The sequence below is a fragment of the Hyla sarda genome, unplaced genomic scaffold (assembly GCF_029499605.1).
Source record: "Hyla sarda isolate aHylSar1 unplaced genomic scaffold, aHylSar1.hap1 scaffold_2801, whole genome shotgun sequence".
Taxonomy (NCBI): domain Eukaryota; kingdom Metazoa; phylum Chordata; class Amphibia; order Anura; family Hylidae; genus Hyla; species Hyla sarda.
In genome coordinates, this window is record NW_026609505.1 from 22,620 (window position 1) to 30,416 (window position 7,797).

The 7,797-nt window shown below is 45.2% G+C and overlaps 3 non-coding genes across 3 annotated transcripts; all 3 read left to right on the forward strand.

The window, feature by feature from the left end:
* Positions 1 to 1,578: 1,578 nt before the first annotated feature.
* LOC130326093 (U2 spliceosomal RNA) lies at positions 1,579 to 1,769 on the forward strand. The gene has a single exon (XR_008870768.1). It is a non-coding gene; the product is annotated as a U2 spliceosomal RNA (small nuclear RNA).
* A 2,100-nt stretch (positions 1,770 to 3,869) lies between these two features.
* On the forward strand, positions 3,870 to 4,060 carry LOC130326094 (U2 spliceosomal RNA). Its single transcript, XR_008870769.1, has one exon. It is a non-coding gene; the product is annotated as a U2 spliceosomal RNA (small nuclear RNA).
* A 2,103-nt stretch (positions 4,061 to 6,163) lies between these two features.
* LOC130326095 (U2 spliceosomal RNA) lies at positions 6,164 to 6,354 on the forward strand. Its single transcript, XR_008870770.1, has one exon. It is a non-coding gene; the product is annotated as a U2 spliceosomal RNA (small nuclear RNA).
* Positions 6,355 to 7,797: the final 1,443 nt, after the last annotated feature.

Consider the following 7,797-nt stretch of genomic DNA (forward strand, 5'->3'; position numbering starts at 1 on the left):
CTTCTGTGGTATTGCAAAGGCAAAGACAAATGCTTCCAGCCATCCATTGCACTAATGGATTGGTCATCAGCTGGCTGTCTATGTCCCGCATCAATATAGACCAAAGTACAGAGGGTTAGGCTATGCTATTGTGCACCTACCTGATGCATCAGAAGGTGCGAGGCCCTTGCTAAATTCTGTGCACAGACTTTGAGATCTATGCTTTAGACTGTATCTAAACCTGCTCCAACATGGACTGACATTCTGGCCTACTTTCAGCCGATGCGACTTGTCTGTCGCTGAACAGTCGCTTTTTATGTATTCAGCACCTATGTATAATGTTGTAAAAATGCTCTAGAAGCTAAAGTCGCAGAAATGTCACACATATTTGGCCTGCAACTTTCTGTGCGACAAATTCAGACAGGAAAAATCAGTATAAATCCTTAGAAAATTATCCCCCAGTGTCTCCATCTGCTGGCGGTATTGAATAAGCATTGCTGCACTGATGGGGTATGCATTAGACGAAAAAAAAGAAGAAAAAGAAGAATAATACGCCCAGAAAAGAGGCGAAAAGGAGAAAAACGTAAAAAAACGTGAAAAAAAAGTAAGAGGAAGAGAAGGGAAAAAAAGGTGGAAATGGGTTTAAAAGTGATTTCGGCGGAGAAATATATATATATATATATATATATATATATATATATATATATATATATATATATATATATATGCGCACACACACATATAGATATAAACGTATTCTCCGTTGAGATATTGCAGCCGCTGCTGTGTCCAGGCCCAGGAGCCTTAGCACTGTGCTGTGATGTCACTCAATACCACTGACATCACTAGGTGTAAACAACATCTCTCCTTTGCTGTGTATGTGACTATGGAGCTGTTTGGTGATGTCGTCTATTACGGCCTTCATAGAAGCAACAGGAGATTGTTGCATCCATCTTGAACCCTCAGAACTACAGTGCTATGATGTCACTCACTTCCACAGGCCTTGCAGAGTGTAAACAACAACAACCCAGCTTTGTTGTGTATGTAACCAAAGGGATTTGTGATGTCACCTAGAACCTTCACAGCAGCGACAGCTTTATGAGGAGCATCAGCACTGCTCTGCCTGAGCAGAACCATCACCGCCATAGGTTGTCAAATAACCCGGATTTAACCCACACAGGTAAGTCCAATGGGGTGCAGGCATGTCCTCTATGCTTACAGCTTCCCGTGGGTGTTGGTTTGATACCGTTTGGGGACAGCCAAGGAGGCATCTGCAGGCAACAAAGGTAGGTGTGTGCTTGTGTGTGTGTTTCCTATGCAGATCCTAAGCCCAGTGTCACATGCAAGTAGGAGGAGTAAGAAGGGTTCCTGGCAAATCCGGGTTATGGATTGCATTTAAAAAGGCCCCGTGGGAGTGCAATGGGCCCCTGTCTTGCTGCTTAGCAATAATGGTATGGGTTTAGGTTCTGCTGTGTGTACTGGTGGTTGACTGCCCCCCAGCCCAGAGTGTGCATGGAAAATTGTCTGGCAGCCTCCCTGACAGCAAGCAGTGATAGTGCCCATGAAGGGGACCTTGTTGGGCCCGCCCCTTTCACGGTTATCGCTTCTCGGCCTTTTGGCTAAGATCAAGTGTAGTATCTGTTCTTATCAGTTTAATATCTGATACGTCCCCTATCTGGGGACCATATATTAAATGGATTTTTGAGAACGGGGGCCGATTTCGAAGCTTGCTTCCGTCGCCCTATGCATTGACCCGATATGGCAGTATCTTCGGGTACAGTGCACCACCCCCTTACAGGGTTAAAAAGAAAGATTCCTACTTTCATTGCTACCTGCTTGCTGGCTAGCCAGCTAGCCAGCCCTGTGGGCCTTGCTGCTGCTGCAGCCAAAAAACAAAAGGTGGTGCTGCTGCTGCTTCTGCTGCTTCTGCTTCTGCTTGTGTCTGGCCCCTGTTGGAGCGTCCAGGCACAGGACTTCTGCTGCTGCTGACTAAATGGCCTCCTTAATTGGATCATTTGAGTAGCCAGCACACCTGTGCAGGTAGGGCATGACATGATAGGCAGCTGCCTTGATAGCGGGTGGGTGCTGAATGTTCCTAATTGACAAAATAAGATTAATGCTTATGAAGAAATATAAAATCTCATCCCTTCCCCAATATCGCGCCACACCCCTACCCCTTAATTCCCTGGTTGAACGTGATGGACATATGTCTTTTTTCGACCGTACTAACTATGTAACTATGTAACATAACATGGGGGGGGGGGGGGGTCTCCTGGCTGTTCACACAGGTGTGTCATTGCTGTACATTGACCATGCATTGCTTCTGTGGTATTGCAAAGGCAAAGACAAATGCTTCCAGCCATCCATTGCACTAATGGATTGGTCATCAGCTGGCTGTCTATGTCCCGCATCAATATAGACCAAAGTACAGAGGGTTAGGCTATGCTATTGTGCACCTACCTGATGCATCAGAAGGTGCGAGGCCCTTGCTAAATTCTGTGCACAGACTTTGAGATCTATGCTTTAGACTGTATCTAAACCTGCTCCAACATGGACTGACATTCTGGCCTACTTTCAGCCGATGCGACTTGTCTGTCGCTGAACAGTCGCTTTTTATGTATTCAGCACCTATGTATAATGTTGTAAAAATGCTCTAGAAGCTAAAGTCGCAGAAATGTCACACATATTTGGCCTGCAACTTTCTGTGCGACAAATTCAGACAGGAAAAATCAGTATAAATCCTTAGAAAATTATCCCCCAGTGTCTCCATCTGCTGGCGGTATTGAATAAGCATTGCTGCACTGATGGGGTATGCATTAGACGAAAAAAAAGAAGAAAAAGAAGAATAATACGCCCAGAAAAGAGGCGAAAAGGAGAAAAACGTAAAAAAACGTGAAAAAAAAGTAAGAGGAAGAGAAGGGAAAAAAAGGTGGAAATGGGTTTAAAAGTGATTTCGGCGGAGAAATATATATATATATATATATATATATATATATATATATATATATATATATATATGCGCACACACACATATAGATATAAACGTATTCTCCGTTGAGATATTGCAGCCGCTGCTGTGTCCAGGCCCAGGAGCCTTAGCACTGTGCTGTGATGTCACTCAATACCACTGACATCACTAGGTGTAAACAACATCTCTCCTTTGCTGTGTATGTGACTATGGAGCTGTTTGGTGATGTCGTCTATTACGGCCTTCATAGAAGCAACAGGAGATTGTTGCATCCATCTTGAACCCTCAGAACTACAGTGCTATGATGTCACTCACTTCCACAGGCCTTGCAGAGTGTAAACAACAACAACCCAGCTTTGTTGTGTATGTAACCAAAGGGATTTGTGATGTCACCTAGAACCTTCACAGCAGCGACAGCTTTATGAGGAGCATCAGCACTGCTCTGCCTGAGCAGAACCATCACCGCCATAGGTTGTCAAATAACCCGGATTTAACCCACACAGGTAAGTCCAATGGGGTGCAGGCATGTCCTCTATGCTTACAGCTTCCCGTGGGTGTTGGTTTGATACCGTTTGGGGACAGCCAAGGAGGCATCTGCAGGCAACAAAGGTAGGTGTGTGCTTGTGTGTGTGTTTCCTATGCAGATCCTAAGCCCAGTGTCACATGCAAGTAGGAGGAGTAAGAAGGGTTCCTGGCAAATCCGGGTTATGGATTGCATTTAAAAAGGCCCCGTGGGAGTGCAATGGGCCCCTGTCTTGCTGCTTAGCAATAATGGTATGGGTTTAGGTTCTGCTGTGTGTACTGGTGGTTGACTGCCCCCCAGCCCAGAGTGTGCATGGAAAATTGTCTGGCAGCCTCCCTGACAGCAAGCAGTGATAGTGCCCATGAAGGGGACCTTGTTGGGCCCGCCCCTTTCACGGTTATCGCTTCTCGGCCTTTTGGCTAAGATCAAGTGTAGTATCTGTTCTTATCAGTTTAATATCTGATACGTCCCCTATCTGGGGACCATATATTAAATGGATTTTTGAGAACGGGGGCCGATTTCGAAGCTTGCTTCCGTCGCCCTATGCATTGACCCGATATGGCAGTATCTTCGGGTACAGTGCACCACCCCCTTACAGGGTTAAAAAGAAAGATTCCTACTTTCATTGCTACCTGCTTGCTGGCTAGCCAGCTAGCCAGCCCTGTGGGCCTTGCTGCTGCTGCAGCCAAAAAACAAAAGGTGGTGCTGCTGCTGCTTCTGCTGCTTCTGCTTCTGCTTGTGTCTGGCCCCTGTTGGAGCGTCCAGGCACAGGACTTCTGCTGCTGCTGACTAAATGGCCTCCTTAATTGGATCATTTGAGTAGCCAGCACACCTGTGCAGGTAGGGCATGACATGATAGGCAGCTGCCTTGATAGCGGGTGGGTGCTGAATGTTCCTAATTGACAAAATAAGATTAATGCTTATGAAGAAATATAAAATCTCATCCCTTCCCCAATATCGCGCCACACCCCTACCCCTTAATTCCCTGGTTGAACGTGATGGACATATGTCTTTTTTCGACCGTACTAACTATGTAACTATGTAACATAACATGGGGGGGGGGGGGGTCTCCTGGCTGTTCACACAGGTGTGTCATTGCTGTACATTGACCATGCATTGCTTCTGTGGTATTGCAAAGGCAAAGACAAATGCTTCCAGCCATCCATTGCACTAATGGATTGGTCATCAGCTGGCTGTCTATGTCCCGCATCAATATAGACCAAAGTACAGAGGGTTAGGCTATGCTATTGTGCACCTACCTGATGCATCAGAAGGTGCGAGGCCCTTGCTAAATTCTGTGCACAGACTTTGAGATCTATGCTTTAGACTGTATCTAAACCTGCTCCAACATGGACTGACATTCTGGCCTACTTTCAGCCGATGCGACTTGTCTGTCGCTGAACAGTCGCTTTTTATGTATTCAGCACCTATGTATAATGTTGTAAAAATGCTCTAGAAGCTAAAGTCGCAGAAATGTCACACATATTTGGCCTGCAACTTTCTGTGCGACAAATTCAGACAGGAAAAATCAGTATAAATCCTTAGAAAATTATCCCCCAGTGTCTCCATCTGCTGGCGGTATTGAATAAGCATTGCTGCACTGATGGGGTATGCATTAGACGAAAAAAAAGAAGAAAAAGAAGAATAATACGCCCAGAAAAGAGGCGAAAAGGAGAAAAACGTAAAAAAACGTGAAAAAAAAGTAAGAGGAAGAGAAGGGAAAAAAAGGTGGAAATGGGTTTAAAAGTGATTTCGGCGGAGAAATATATATATATATATATATATATATATATATATATATATATATATATATATATATATGCGCACACACACATATAGATATAAACGTATTCTCCGTTGAGATATTGCAGCCGCTGCTGTGTCCAGGCCCAGGAGCCTTAGCACTGTGCTGTGATGTCACTCAATACCACTGACATCACTAGGTGTAAACAACATCTCTCCTTTGCTGTGTATGTGACTATGGAGCTGTTTGGTGATGTCGTCTATTACGGCCTTCATAGAAGCAACAGGAGATTGTTGCATCCATCTTGAACCCTCAGAACTACAGTGCTATGATGTCACTCACTTCCACAGGCCTTGCAGAGTGTAAACAACAACAACCCAGCTTTGTTGTGTATGTAACCAAAGGGATTTGTGATGTCACCTAGAACCTTCACAGCAGCGACAGCTTTATGAGGAGCATCAGCACTGCTCTGCCTGAGCAGAACCATCACCGCCATAGGTTGTCAAATAACCCGGATTTAACCCACACAGGTAAGTCCAATGGGGTGCAGGCATGTCCTCTATGCTTACAGCTTCCCGTGGGTGTTGGTTTGATACCGTTTGGGGACAGCCAAGGAGGCATCTGCAGGCAACAAAGGTAGGTGTGTGCTTGTGTGTGTGTTTCCTATGCAGATCCTAAGCCCAGTGTCACATGCAAGTAGGAGGAGTAAGAAGGGTTCCTGGCAAATCCGGGTTATGGATTGCATTTAAAAAGGCCCCGTGGGAGTGCAATGGGCCCCTGTCTTGCTGCTTAGCAATAATGGTATGGGTTTAGGTTCTGCTGTGTGTACTGGTGGTTGACTGCCCCCCAGCCCAGAGTGTGCATGGAAAATTGTCTGGCAGCCTCCCTGACAGCAAGCAGTGATAGTGCCCATGAAGGGGACCTTGTTGGGCCCGCCCCTTTCACGGTTATCGCTTCTCGGCCTTTTGGCTAAGATCAAGTGTAGTATCTGTTCTTATCAGTTTAATATCTGATACGTCCCCTATCTGGGGACCATATATTAAATGGATTTTTGAGAACGGGGGCCGATTTCGAAGCTTGCTTCCGTCGCCCTATGCATTGACCCGATATGGCAGTATCTTCGGGTACAGTGCACCACCCCCTTACAGGGTTAAAAAGAAAGATTCCTACTTTCATTGCTACCTGCTTGCTGGCTAGCCAGCTAGCCAGCCCTGTGGGCCTTGCTGCTGCTGCAGCCAAAAAACAAAAGGTGGTGCTGCTGCTGCTTCTGCTGCTTCTGCTTCTGCTTGTGTCTGGCCCCTGTTGGAGCGTCCAGGCACAGGACTTCTGCTGCTGCTGACTAAATGGCCTCCTTAATTGGATCATTTGAGTAGCCAGCACACCTGTGCAGGTAGGGCATGACATGATAGGCAGCTGCCTTGATAGCGGGTGGGTGCTGAATGTTCCTAATTGACAAAATAAGATTAATGCTTATGAAGAAATATAAAATCTCATCCCTTCCCCAATATCGCGCCACACCCCTACCCCTTAATTCCCTGGTTGAACGTGATGGACATATGTCTTTTTTCGACCGTACTAACTATGTAACTATGTAACATAACATGGGGGGGGGGGGGGTCTCCTGGCTGTTCACACAGGTGTGTCATTGCTGTACATTGACCATGCATTGCTTCTGTGGTATTGCAAAGGCAAAGACAAATGCTTCCAGCCATCCATTGCACTAATGGATTGGTCATCAGCTGGCTGTCTATGTCCCGCATCAATATAGACCAAAGTACAGAGGGTTAGGCTATGCTATTGTGCACCTACCTGATGCATCAGAAGGTGCGAGGCCCTTGCTAAATTCTGTGCACAGACTTTGAGATCTATGCTTTAGACTGTATCTAAACCTGCTCCAACATGGACTGACATTCTGGCCTACTTTCAGCCGATGCGACTTGTCTGTCGCTGAACAGTCGCTTTTTATGTATTCAGCACCTATGTATAATGTTGTAAAAATGCTCTAGAAGCTAAAGTCGCAGAAATGTCACACATATTTGGCCTGCAACTTTCTGTGCGACAAATTCAGACAGGAAAAATCAGTATAAATCCTTAGAAAATTATCCCCCAGTGTCTCCATCTGCTGGCGGTATTGAATAAGCATTGCTGCACTGATGGGGTATGCATTAGACGAAAAAAAAGAAGAAAAAGAAGAATAATACGCCCAGAAAAGAGGCGAAAAGGAGAAAAACGTAAAAAAACGTGAAAAAAAAGTAAGAGGAAGAGAAGGGAAAAAAAGGTGGAAATGGGTTTAAAAGTGATTTCGGCGGAGAAATATATATATATATATATATATATTATATATATATATATATATATATATATATATATATGCGCACACACACATATAGATATAAACGTATTCTCCGTTGAGATATTGCAGCCGCTGCTGTGTCCAGGCCCAGGAGCCTTAGCACTGTGCTGTGATGTCACTCAATACCACTGACATCACTAGGTGTAAACAACATCTCTCCTTTGCTGTGTATGTGACTATGGAGCTGTTTGGTGATGTCGTCTATTACGGCCTTCATAGAAGCAACAGGA